Below are 14,437 nucleotides of genomic sequence, written 5' to 3' on the forward strand. Positions count from 1 at the left end.
TCTATTTTTTCTGTCTGCATAAATTGTTTGATATGAAAGATAGCACGTTTTGCACCAAGACACACCTAGTACGTGTGTAGGCGGGTAGCTGTTTTTGTGGCTTTTTCTATGTATACGTTACCCACTATCTACACCAACAAGTACATTATGATGTCAATCAATAAACATGAAAGCAGTGTAAGGGCAAGTTCAGGCATCACGTGCAATGTGCATGCAATGGGTTGCATGGCTACAGGCAACCCCTCCCCCTTAGTCAAAATGCAGGGAGGCATTGCATGGCAGTGAAAGGTTGACCAGAGAACTGTGTATTGGCAGACATTGTTGAGTAGCCTTAATTGCATCATCCGAGTCAACTGACAACACAGCAGATTAGAATGGGACAGTAAGCAGGACACATGATGAACCCTATGTAGTACACCCATTTGTGCAGAAGGCACTACACCAGTTGAACAGAGTCAGGGGGCCTGAAACAGGGGGAGACCTGTGCCCCACACAGACTATGACACCCTAAAAATGTGCGTGATGCAGGACTGAGCCAGAGTGAGCATGGAATGGATGATCAAATGCCATTAAATGTATGTCATCCTGGACACGTACTACAATGATCATCCTGCCAAGGACACATAGGGGCATGCATGGAATGCACATGGAGCATGAATGGTCACTCATGTCCCTGTGGAGCATCTGCCATCTGCACAGTCTGAATGAGACACCCTGCATCAAGGACAAAGGATGCACCCCACAGTATGTGTCTGGCAGGTTGGCAGGGGGAAGTGTGCATGTACACAGGAGCATTGAATATGCCATTGCAGTAGTCCAACATGTTACCCACCAGTGCCATGGTGTAATTGTGGTGCTGGGCAGTGGTGGAGCAAGGGAGCATGCCTACGTGGAGTACCCACATGCAGGCAGAACTCACATGCACGTCAGTCATGCAATGACATAGTCCCAGTGCAGAGTGGAAGGGTATCAGGTATTAATATCGCCACATATATGGTCGACATAAATAATATCGCCGGGAAAATGTTGTGGCAATATTATATGTGGCGATAGGGGCAACAAAAAAAAATAAAAACATTTTTTTAAAAAAATTGGGGTTTGCGGGGGTGTCCCCCGCATGTTCAAGGCAATAATGTAGCCACAAAAAATGACCATTTTCCGGCGATATTTTTGCATGGTGATATTTTTGTGGCGACATTATTACATGGAACCAGTGGAAGGACACCCCAGGCTACATGCAGAAGGGCCAGTGAGCTGCGACAAGGACTGGAGGGGCAGCCGGATGACTAGCATGTGAGTAGGGTGCAAGTGAGGTGATGAGGACAGTCCCCGTCTGCTCTACATGTCCAGCATGCTGCACATCAGGCACGCATTAGTGAAGCATTGCATGACTCGCACATGAGAACCATGTACACATAGCATGTAGTGGCAGTCAAGTACAACATATCACACAAGCAAACCACACATGGACTGGACAAACACGCAAAAACACTCACTGGATGGGGCATCAAAATCCAGCATCTCTCCCACTCCTTTGTACAATTCTGCCAATATGAACTCTGCAGCGATCAACTCGTGCAGTGTGAGTTCTTCCTCCTCAGGTGGTGGCCCACTGCCAGTCACCCGAGTCATGGCATAATTGGAGGCATGCTTTAGCTTAGCACAGCGTCGGAGGTCATCCCAACGCTTTTTGCACTCCTGAGCTGTGCGCACCTCATGTCCGAATGCACTGGCACTCTCCACAACATGCTTCCAGTGCTCCCCACGCTGGGCAGGCATACTGTGAGAATTAGCGACCACTAGCATCTCATGTTCGTGTCCCGACACGTAGTCCACAAGGAAGTCCAGTTCATGCTTGAGGAAAGGCTTCTTCCTCGACGTGCCAGAGGCCAGAGCCGTGTCTGGGGTCCCAGCCTCTTGTGCAGGAGCAACCTTCCTCCTCTTGGACAGTGGTCCCGACCCTGACTGGCAAATGCCGCCCTGATCAGTAGGGGCAGTGTGTCAGGAAAGGAAGAAGGCGATGGATATGGCAGGGGAAATGTGCACAAAATACACAGTAAACAACCTTGAATATAACAACGTGCATTCAATACCCAAGACTCGTGTATACCACTATATGAAAAGGAATGTAGGGTAAGCACTTAGAACCTCCTTATGACTGAAAGTAAAGTCGGCAAACTCCTTACCCACTATGCTATTACAGATACTGACAGCGCTAAGCCCACGTAGAGGGCAAGCAGGGACAGAATCTGTAAGCTGACACTCTAGACAGTACTGAATAAAGAATTTGAAAACAGTACTCACAAGGACCGGAATGACCACATGAATGCCAGTACTCACGAAGACCGGAAAGACTACTTGGATGTCCGTATTCACGAGGACCGGAAAGACCACTCAAAAGTCAGTACTAACCCACAACCCTGTAAATCAAACAAGAACCCAGAAGGCAGTAAATGCAAAGAGTGAGGATGACTAAATACCTAAGCCCAAGTCAAGAGGCAAGAAGGAATAGTACAGTGTGGAAAACAAAAGATAATCACACAGGAGCTAGTTATAACAGCTTCCCACACCTAATAATAAATAGGAAATAAATGTAAAAGTGTAAAGGAAAACATGGCATGGATCCCAATAGAAGGCAAGGATCAGGAGCAGTGAAAACGATATCAAAAGGGAAACCTTCCCACCCATCCAAGGTGAAAAGGCAGGAAACTAAACCTGTAAAGGAAAGATTAATGCAACAAGTCTTTCAGTAGCAAAGGACAATTTCTAGGAAACAGTGAACACAGGCAATTGGGCTACAGCAAAAGGAAAGCTCAGAGAAAGGCTGCCTGCAGACAGAGAAAGGGAGAAAGGGATTTCCAAAAGGCAGAAATCAATTAGGCATACAAATACGAATTCCAGGACAAGGAACAAGAAACACTAACTAGAAACTGGGCACAAAAACTAGGAACCAGGAACAAGGGACCAGTCAAGACAGGAACGCTGCAACAATGACCAGCGCTGGACTGAAGCAGACTGAAGCTTTTAAAGCTGCTAAACGAGCACACCCCTCAGGCGTGTCGCCTGCTGCACCTGCAGCCACAGGTGTTGCCTATCCTCCACCCAGCCTTGTCCTGCAAGGGAGGAGGTGAGGCAGTGAGCCAGGCATTCTGGGAAGCATAGTCATTTGATTAGAGTAGCAGTAGCATGCTGGCTGCCAAAAACCTGGAATGGATCCAGAAGGGAAGTAATTTGGGAAATAAGGTTTTAGCGCTCCCAATTCATCAGGACACTGTAGCATAAGGTTCGGAGGAAATGTCCAGTAGGGAAGAAACCCCAAAACATGCCCCCAAGTGGCAGGAACGGGAGTGAAGGGAGCGAGCCGTGACACAGTGGCGCTGGTGGACTGGACCAAGGGAGTGGCAGGTGGAACTAGGACGGAAGCCCTGACTTGTTCCAGTGGCTGCTGGGTGCTCTTGACTGGACCTAGCGCAGCAACAGCCGCTGTGCCAAGGCCTGTGACCGAGACTGTCCTGGCTGGCAGACTCACAGCCGGGGTGGTGTTGGCTGCATCTGCCCATGCAGTTGCCAACACCCGGCTGGTCGGGGCAGCAGATGACAACACTGCCCCAGGGACAAGTGCCTCGGTCGGAGTAGCCCTGCATGCACTTACCATGTGCCTCCTGACCACCTGGAAATCATCCTTGGACTCTTGAGGTGGCAACGCTGCATGCGCTGGCCGACCCTGAACCTGGGTGGTGGTGGCCACAGCTGCACCTGCAGCTACCACTACCCTTGCGCCCGTGGCAGTAGATGAAACTGACTGCCGGGTCACATGGGCGCCAGTGTTAGATGCAAGATCTGCATCTCCTGGAACCACAGGGGGTGGTGGCATGACTGCACCAACACGCGGCAGAACATCCTGCCGAAGTGGCGCACCCCTGACTCTTCCCCCCTCTGCAGCAACCCTGGACATCCTGGAGGCCCCCTACTCCCTGGTAACCCCGGCCACATCCCTGACTATGCCCACCACGTGGAGGACGCCCAGCTGAGGCACCCCTCACCTTTCGTGCCTCCCAACCATGGCACATATGAAGCAGTGCCAATGGGAGGTGTACATGACAATTGTCCAGGGCAATTGAGGTGAAGGGGGTGGGGTACTAGATGTATACAGCACCCCTGTGCACCTGCAATGCTGTATGTGATGCCGGTGAGAAAATGAAGGGTCACGCAATGCTCAGGGACCCCAAAACTTCAGTAAAACCATGTATGCAACCCTCGGTAACCCACGTGTGTGGAATTAACCTCCAGCAGTACGCGGTGGCACCCAGAGACACGAAAAACACGTACGCATGGGACACACAGGCTACTATGATGTCGAAAATGGGTAAGCGATACGCAGGGGGACCCGCTGTGGGAAAAATAGCGTGTGCGACTCACCGTCTGACTAGCGTGGTAATGAAAAACATGCATAGCCAATACCTCAGCCAAAAGAAGAGATATGTCGTTGATCCGCTGTGAAGTTGTGATGGCGCGTGAAACAACAAGAAGTAGCAACACACGCGCCAGTCTTCAGGAAAAGCACGTACAGCGAACTGCTGGCCCCACTCACCATTAACCTGTGCCAAGGGAAACACCTGCGCGCGTCACGTCATTTATGCGCTTGGGCCCTATCCTCGAATTACATGCATTAACACGCAACATGTTGTTTTTGCATGTGCAGATTCACTGTGCACCCATGCCGAGGGAATTGCCCATGCGCGTCACGTCACTTACGGGCTTACACGCTAAGGGCCTTCCCTCGAATTACACACTGACGTGCTGTTTTTTCACATGCCAAATTACTCCGTATCAAGCTGGCCACACGACAACACACGGAAGACCACGCTCCTACCCAGAAGTCCATTTTCCTGCCCCCCATAGCCCTGAGCCGCCTCCCACAAGCCATCTGCTGTTGCCTGCCTGCCTGATGTCCACATGCCTTGCTATTTGGTGCCTGCACGTCAGCCATCTGCAGTGGTCCAGTTGCTGTGACCACCCCTGCTGGAACAGAAGACTCCCGACTGCAGTTCCATCGCTCCACAGCCCAGCACCAGGAACCAGTTGCCCACCCACACCTGCCTCTGGAGTTGCCATGTCGGGGCAAACACCATCTGAGACCACTGGCAACCCCCAGCCAGAGAGGCAGAGGGCTGCCAGCTTCACAGCAGGAGAGGTTGGCATCCTGGTGGAGAAAGTCCTGGTGCATTATGATGCCCTCTTCAGAAGAACACGCGCCGACAAGGATGGAGGGAGGAGGATCTGGATGGACATCGTGGTTGCCATCAACGCAGAGGGGGTGGCAACCTGCGACCTACCACACATCCATAAGCAATGGGAGGACTTCAGGTTCAGGACCCTCAGAAACGCCCAGCGCCTCTTGGACGCAGCGGATGCAGTGGGGTGCCGGGTACGCTTTACCACCGACCACACGAGGCTCCTGAAACGCATTTGCCCAGCACTTCACCTCCAGGTCCTCGAGAGGCATACGCTTCCGGAGTCGAGCAGTAAGTGTCCATGCATACTGATTGTACGCAGTGCATGTTGAGGTGTGCCAGGAGTGTGCAGCTTGGACATATGTCTGGAAATGCCCATGTATGGATGTGTATATGCAGGGACATGACCCTGCTGCATGTGAGTCCAGTCCTGTGTGATGCACATCAATGGTGTATGTGTTCCAAAGCATGATGCACAACTGCATGTGAAAACGCACAAATGTTAGCATTTCTATGTATGAACTCTGCCATGGTTGGGGTGTGACACATGGATGCTGGTTCCACCTTCATGTACGTGCACTGTGTACATGTGCGTGTGTTTGACATGTGTGCGACTGTGATACGCCATGGATGCATGTGACACAGACATGTAGGAACCCGATTGGCAGATGTGACATAGTTGCCGATTATTGCACTGTGACAGGTGATGGAGATGCACAGATGCAAGTCTGTCTGGTGGCGTGTGTGCATGTGTTTGGCACTCCCCATGTTGCTTGTGACGTCATGCCAAGCTTCGGATGTTCATGCTGTTATGTGTGTATGGATGCTGCTGCCTGCTGCACCATTCCTGTTAATTTGTGCCTGTGTGTGGGTTCAAATGATATGAGTGTTGTGGAGTGTGATGCCATCTGTGAAGTTTGACACTGCCACTCATGTGTAACCGTCATGTGTGTATCAGACCATTGTACAGTGCCCTGATGCCTGTGTTCTGTCTCTCCCTGTCTGCAGCGTCAACTGATGAAGAGGGCGGAGACAGTGCTGTCGAGCACAGCGATCCCACCGCCAGCCAGTGTCGCAAGGCCCAGATCCCCTCCCGGGTAGTGATCTCTTCCGGGAGTGAGGAATCTGGTGCCACGTCCATGGCCACAGCTGCTGAGGGAAGGTCCAAGAGGTGGAGTTTGGAGGTGGACTCCTCGGCAGTACTAGGGGCAGCTGAGCCCACACAGGGGCCTACGGAGGAAGATGGCATGGAGTCATTCAGGTTGGTGGGGTTTTGGTTGAGGAGGAGGCTGTGGAAGCCCCACGCACGGGGCCTGGAAGGGGGATTCCACTGGTGTTAGTAGTGCAGTCCAGGGGCAGGGACAGGAGGCAGCACAGGCCACTGTGGAGGTGCCTGTGTGTAATCCTGTCCCCGATCCTGTGACTGCATCATCTGGCACCAGCAGGGTTGCCTCCGTCCAGACCCGTTTTCATGGAGGGGATGCGCATACAACAACTGGCCTTCCTCTCCCTGCGGACGTTGCAATCCGTGACCGGATTGAGCCTGTCCTAGCTGGGGTGGCATTGTGCCAACGTGGTATTCGGGATGACATGCAGGGTTCTCGTCTGGACAATGCACTTCATTTTGAATACCTCTTTGGCCACATCAACCTACTAGGACAGGTCGTCAGCACTGGGTTCATCTGTGTGCTGGATCTTCTTGCGACCCCTCCTCAACTGAACCCCCTATGCGCCAGTCATCCTCCGTGCCATCTTCCCGCCCAAGTATCACCTGGGCCCCTTCTGGAGCTGCCCCCGAGCTAGGCGGTCAGGCTGGTAGAGGACACATCCCTGCCACAGTCGGGAGACTTAGGTCCAGCAGGGGTGGCCACCCCACCAACTGTACCCCAGCAGATGGAGGACATGCAGGCATCATCAGGCAGGGCACGTGCATGGCGGCACCAGAGGATTCCATCAGCCTGGAGGCCGTTGTGGTGCCAGAGGCAGTGGCATTGGAGGCAGCAGCAGGCTGAGAGTGGGAGCGATCATGGCTCGGGGCCATCAACATCCCAGGGGCAGGCATCGGCCGGAGGGCAGGATGACCCAGGATTGGGAGTGTCTTCCGTGTGGCAGCGGTTGGGCCAGCAGATAGATGCGGAGCGCCGGCGGGCAGAGAGGACACAGCTCACAATAGTCAGGGCAGAGAACTCCATGCACTGGGCGTTGAGGCGGGCTGTGAGACCTCGGGCCAGGGAAATGGCCGGCCTCCAGGACATTGAAGTGGCGTTCGATGATGCCCTGACCCGGTACATCAATGAGTGAGCCATCGGACTAGCCCGCCGCCTTTGTAAATAGTTATGTAGGTGTAGGTTTCCTTTCTTTTTTCTTTTTCTTTGGGGCGCATGGACTATGCCCCGCCTTTTTGTAAATCATTATTTATTAGGTACGTTTTTGGTTAGGTTTCCTTTGGATAGTTGGGCTCATGGACCCTTCAACATTCATTTGTATATAGTTATGGATTTACTTTATTTTTTTACCCATGGAGGAATGCTTTGCTTTTTTTGGAACTTTGGATTTTGTTTTATGGACGGACGCTTGGAGCCATTTACTTTTGAATTTTATTGATTTCAGCCTTCATTTTTGTTGCTTAATTTTGGACATTTTTGTTTTCTTGTGTGCTTTCGTTTCCTTCATTCAGTTTAGTCTTTAATACATGAGTCAGGGCCTGCTGGCAGGTGCCCATCACTTGGGGTGGGGTGGGACACATGAGTCGGGCCTGCTGCCAGGTTGCCCTCACTGGGGGTGGGGTGGGTTGCGGGACATGAGTCGGGGCCTGCTGGCAGGTGCCTGTCACTAGGGGTGGGGGACATGAGTCGGGGCCTGCTGCCATGTTGCCCTCACTGGGGGTGGGGTGGGGTGGGGACATGAGTAGGGGCCTGTTGGCAGGTGCACTTCACTGGGGGTGGGGGGACATGAGTCCGGGCCTGCTGGCAGGTGCCCGTCACAAGGTGTGGGATCGGGGACATGTGTCAGGGCTCCCAAGTGCATGGTGCCATGTGGCCTGTCTGTGGGGCATGGTCAGGGGTGGTGGGCTGCCTGCGAGGCATGCCCAGGGGTGTAGGGTGGTCCCCTGTGGTGTGGGCTGCCTGCGGGGCATGGTCAGGGGTGATGAGCTGTCTGCAGGTCATGGTCTAGGGTGATGGGCTACCTGCGGGTCATGATCAGGGGTTATGGGCTGCCTGCGGGTCATGGTCTGGGGTGATGGGCTGCCTGCGAGGCATGCCCAGGGGTGTAGGGTGGTCCCCTGTGGTGTGGGCTGCCTGCGGGGCATGGGCAGGGGTGATGAGCTGTCTGCGGGTCATGGTCTAGGGTGATGGGCTACCTGCGGGTCATGATCAGGGGTTATGGGCTGCCTGCGGGTCATGGTCTGGGGTGATGGGCTGCCTGCAGGGCATGCCCAGGGGTGTAGGGTTGTCCCCTGTGGTGTGGGCTGCCTGTGGGGCATGGTCTGTGGTGATGGGCTGCCTGCAGGGAATGCCCAGGGTTGTATGGAGGTCCCCTGTGGTGTGGGCTGCTTACGGGGCATGGTCTGGGGTGATGAGCTGCCTGCGCGTCATGGTCAGGGGTGATGGGCTGCCTGTGGGTCATGGTCTGGGGTCTACAGGGGACAGGGGACCACCCTACACCCCTGGGCATGACCCGCAGGCAGCCCATCACCCCAGACCATGACTCTCAGGCAGCCCATCACCCCTGACCATGACCCACAGGCAACCCATCACCCCAGACCATGCCCGGCAGGCTGCCCATCACCCCAGACCATGACCCGCAGGCAGCCCATCACCCCGACCATGACCTGCAGGCAGCCCATCACCCCAGACCATGACCCGCAGGCAGCCCATCAGCCCAGACCATGACCTGCAGGCAGCCCACACCACAGTGGGGACATTTTCCATGCAATTTGCCTGGCATAGGCGGAGTAAGCGTATTCAAGTGGATGCCTGCGTTGATTTCCACATGTTTTGGCTGCCACAAGCAGGATACACGTATCAAAGGGGGTGCACAGGGATATTTTCATGAGTTTGGGCTCCCGCATGCCGGGTACCCGTATTCAAGGGGGTGCACGAGTACATTTTCACGTGTTTTGGCTGCCGTGAGCGGGGTATGCATAGTTTGTCATGCGATTACAGTGTAGGGGGCCTGTAAACTGCTCCAGGGTTAGCGCGGCCCTTTGCGCCATGTTGTGGATTTCGATGGCTTTGCCTTGCGCAAGGGGCGTTCTTGGGGACGTAACTGGCGCTGCGGGATGTGCACTGCGCCACGGCTCAAAATGGCTTGGAAAATCCATGAATACGCGGTGCGCCAGAATGCTCTTTAGCACACACGGCTGGTGCATGCTCCCTCCCTGCACCAGCCGCGTGTGCTGCTTCTGCGCAGAATTCTATGAATTACCCCCATGGTGTTTTCTACTTCTGTCAAGCTAATTCTGCCTCATTTGCTATTAGTGGTTATCCCAGTGGTTCTTGGCTTCCTGTTACAGAAGGTTGACTACTGTCGGGAGTGTCCTTATCTAGTTGGGCCTGGAGTTCTTCTTCGTGTTGCTGTTCATTGTGCAACATTGATTTGTACTGTGTAAAGTTTGCATCTGTTATAGTGCTTTCATTTGCTTTGAAAGCGTCTTCATAGGAGTCATAGATATATAGTAACTCTTCTTCTTTTCTCCATGGTTTGAAAAGTAGTAGCAGGGACATGTAATATAGTTATTTATGTTGAGGAGTTTTTTATGACAATTTGATATGATTAATTACGCTTTGTTTGGTAAGTTTCACTAAACTGCCATCAGAATTTATCACTCTATATCTACCTTTGTTTTTATCTGGTTTTATATTATTTTTGTATGTGAAGTTTTGGGCTATGTGGTATAGACACATGGTTTCCAAAGTGGTACTCCTGTTTGGATAGTATGTGTCTATTAAATTGTTTTTCAAAATGTCTTGGCTGTTGGGATCATTTTTGGCTATTGTTTATATGTTCTCGTATGATTTGAGAACTCTTTTTCTAGATTTAGCAGGACCAAGACTTAGCCATACTATATTTTCAGATTTTCCATACAAGGTCGTACCGGTTAAACGGTCTGCAGCTTCATAGTAGCCATATTCTCTATGAGAAAGCATTTTTATGCCTAAGCTGTACAATTTCTAAGACAGTGTTTTGTCCGATGATAGGTCATTCCAGAGGTCTTGAAGCTCTTTTTTTCTGCTTTGGTTAAGTAGGCTGTAACATATCGTGCAACTGGAGTGGAATTGTCTGCAATGTACTGCACATCTATGTTTGCATTCCATAAGAGGGCAATGATTGCATTGTAATCATTGATATATTTTGCTTCTTCTGTTCTTTTTATGTAATATGTGTTCTTAGGTGATTTACCTTTAACACTATAGGCTTTATTCCGTGGTGGGCGCAAAGGGATACCGGGCATCGTTAAGGACATCAGTGCCGGTAATCCCTTTGCGCCCTATTCCGTGGTCCCTTAGCGGGTCCCGCTATGGGCACTTGGTTTTACCAGGCGCCCTTAGCGGGACCCGCTAAGGGACCAGAGAGCTATTAACAGTACCGCAAATTGTGGTACCGTTATTAGCTACTTCCCCATTCCCATTGAGCCCTATGGGGGCTCAAATGGGAATTGGGAATGGATTTTTCAATGGGGATTTACCGGTCCCTCCAGGGTCAGAATGGACCGGTAAATCCCCATTGAACCAGGTAGGACCCAGACCCGGTATGGGAGGTAGTCATGGCGCAAATAGCGCCATGACTACCTCCATACTCGGAATGAGGCCCTATGTCTAACTGAAGACATGAAGTTGTTTACTTGATTTGTTGCTGTAACTGGTCTAGGGAAACCAAAACGGCATTTGGTGTAGTATTTCCCTTTGTTTTTGTATTTGCGACAACAATATTTCCCACATTTGTGTCTTTGAAACTGTAAAATGTGTGCACGAAGATCACTATTTGTTGCTTGTGAAGGAATTTCACAAGTGACATATTTTTCCATAAACTGTAAAACAGTGGCATCACTGTCTTAACCAAATTTAGGAGCATCTTTAATCCATAAAAGCATGTGGATATGTGGTGCTCCTCTGGCTTGGCATTCTTTTCTCCAAAAGAAGTTTTGCACTTCTCCGAGGGGAGGAACAGTTTTATTACAAATAAAGTGTAGCATAGCAATGAAGCGATGATGGAAATATCTTGAAACATTAACCAGATCTAGAGAGCAGAGTTCTTTAGGTTCTAGTATATCTATGTTTGTTTTGTTTTTGCTTGATATGTGTAGGAAATCATGTAAATCTTCCCATGCATATTCTGCAAAACTTAATGTAACAAACCAAGTGGGTGGGCCAAGGTTTCTTATCATACAACGTACATCTCCGTGACATCAGAACCAGTATTCTTTTGTACAACGCACGTTTGCTAACAGATTTGTAATGCTTGATTGTAGAACCTGATCTTTTTCTTGCACTTTTTGTACTACTTGCATAGCTGACATATTTTGCAAATGGGTACCTGATTTCAATGCGTGTGCAACTCCGTAGCATAGAGTTGCTAGTTCACTTTCAAAGAGTAGGTGGAATATGTATTCCACATTTTGTCTAAATCTGGGATCTTCAGAATACATTAGTAACGAGAAGTATTCTGATGCAGTTATCTGAGTGGGTCTATCATCGCATCTTCCTTCTTTCCCAGTAGGAAAGAGTAGAGGAAAAGCATGTACTTCTATACTTTTTTCCCATATGCTGATTGGTGATCCTTTGGTTTGTCCATTTGGTATGTTTGTAGTGCATCAACTATGGTCTCTTTAGAGTATAATGGATGCATTGTATAATGGTCTAAAGTATTGGATACTGTAGCAGGATCTAGAAGTTCAAATTGACCAGTTTCTGGTGACTCTTGAATTATTTCAGTGGTTTCCCTCAGGTTTTCTTCAATATTAATTTCTTTGTAGTATTCATTATTGTCTTTTAGATATTGCAAGGCTTGCCTAACTTTACGTAAGTCTACGAGTTGTTGCCAAATTATTTTGTCTTTTGAAGGTACACCATTTACTAAGACAATTAAAGATTGATCTATTGGATGTTGCACTCTCAGAGTGTGTACATTTTCTTTCAGATCTAATGGTAAATAAACTACTTTGCCACAAATGCCTTTCACTAATTCAGAGGGAGGTAATTTTGTTGTGTTTGGTTGAAGGCGTATATTGCTTGAAATGGGTGCACTGTTTGAATTATGATGCTCTCATATAAATTGAGTTGTTGGGGGGGTTTTGGTAGTGGGTATAATTCCAAGTTATTTGTGATAGCACGTGAAAGAGTTTGGTTGTTGTCAAGTTTTTCAGTGCAGTAACTTCAAAGTATTAAGGGGTCATTTATTTCGTATTTGTTTTCTGCTATAAGGTAGAGAGCTAATTCAAACCATTTGGAATCTTCATTGTCTTCTATTTTGTATGTTATGTCTACAGTTTTTGTGCTACTTTTATAGAAAGTTCTGCGGCAACACACACACATGGTTTGGTACTTCAGCGGAAGTACTTTTAAATGTTAGTATTTCTTTGTTGTATGTGTGTAGTAGAAGGTTGCCATTTGTAGAATTGTTCTGAGTCTGTTGTAAAGCTATTGCATTTTGTAAGTGGCTTTCAGTTCCAAAATATTTTCTCTGGATATGCTCTATTTCTTTGAGTAGGTCTTTGGCTGTACCATGTAGAAGATTGTTATTTAAATTGCCTAATGCTAAAGCTGGACTTTTAGCATAGTGCAGTTTATGGACTAGATTTCTTATAGTTGAATGATGTGTTGATATCATTTTGATATGATGGAAGGTGCTTTTGCAAATAGGTCCTGAAATGCAGGCTAATGAATGTCCTTGTGCGCCTGTGTATTTGCGCACTGGACAGGTATGCATATTTTGTAGTAGTTTCATTTTGAATTTGTCTTTGCCTTTCACATACTGATTGAGGAACTGTCGTAACGATTTGAAAGATTTTTTTGTCAATGTTACACATTGACGTGCATGGCCGTTTGTACACTGGAGGTTTCGGTTCAGTCGGATGGAGAGGTGATACTGAGGTTTCTGGGGACATTTTTGTAAGCACCATTTCTTGTTCCGTTATGGTATTATTACATTTTTCATAACCTCACCCACTGCTATGTATGGCAATTGTGTTTGTTTGCTTTTGTTTGTATGCTTCTTCATTGAAATATGGTTCTGTGCTCAGGTTGTGACTCCATTCACTCCATAGATATTTAAGAAGTTATTTTTGTTGACATTCCGTTTATTGAGAAGTCTTTTTATAGTTTAGTAGTTAGTTTTGTTAGTGGTTTCATTCTGTTTAACACTAAAATACATAACCTCCTTTTGAGAAGGATTGCACTGTCTATGAGAGCTTCTAAGATTAATTTTCTACCATAGGTTTTAAGAGCTGTGCATGATTTCTCTCCTGTTTTTATAAGATTCTGAAGGACTCTGTGGTGGAATATTTTTCATAAAATACTTTTTTTGGTATAGTTACTTGCCACTACATCAAGATTTATAGGAGCAGTGGTAGCAGTAGTGGTAGCTGAATTCTTGTTAATCACTTTCTGTTTCATTTTACATTTTGAAAGAGGAGGCAAAGTTTATGTACTGGAAGCTTGTTTTGTTTCGCTTAATGACTCTAATAGATCTTTTGTTTGAACTTTTTGTACAAACTCTGCTAGAGGTGTATACTTATTTTGGACACTTTTATTTTCAGTTGCTCGACTTCTGCATTGCTTTCTACAGACTTGATTTTTGGTAGGCATTCTTTGGGGTCTGTTGAAAAGAAAAGAAGATATGGGTTGGGCTGTTTTGCAATGTATGTGTGCTGTGTGCATGAGTGTCTGAGTATGATGGTAAGGATGTATATGGAGGTGTGTGATTGTGCAATGGGCAGCTACAACTAGTTGGGAAGGCTATTCTTCTATTTGTGTGTTACTATTCCTGGGTTCAGATGACAGTACAAAGTAAGCTAGTGGTGAGGAGAATCACTAATACTAAATCTAATGGTATAGAATTAAAACTGTTCTTTGTTCTGCAATATTAACATTCTAGGGGCTGATTTATGGAATTTGGGTGCCGAAAAACTGGGATTTGTGTGCCATTCTGCCTGCAAATCCCTGTTTAACAAATGGGGATTTGTGGGCAGAATGGTGCACATA

Source organism: Ambystoma mexicanum, chromosome 2p, assembly GCF_040938575.1.
Source record: "Ambystoma mexicanum isolate Mex_15411 chromosome 2p, UKY_AmexF1_1, whole genome shotgun sequence".
Lineage (NCBI taxonomy): Eukaryota > Metazoa > Chordata > Amphibia > Caudata > Ambystomatidae > Ambystoma > Ambystoma mexicanum.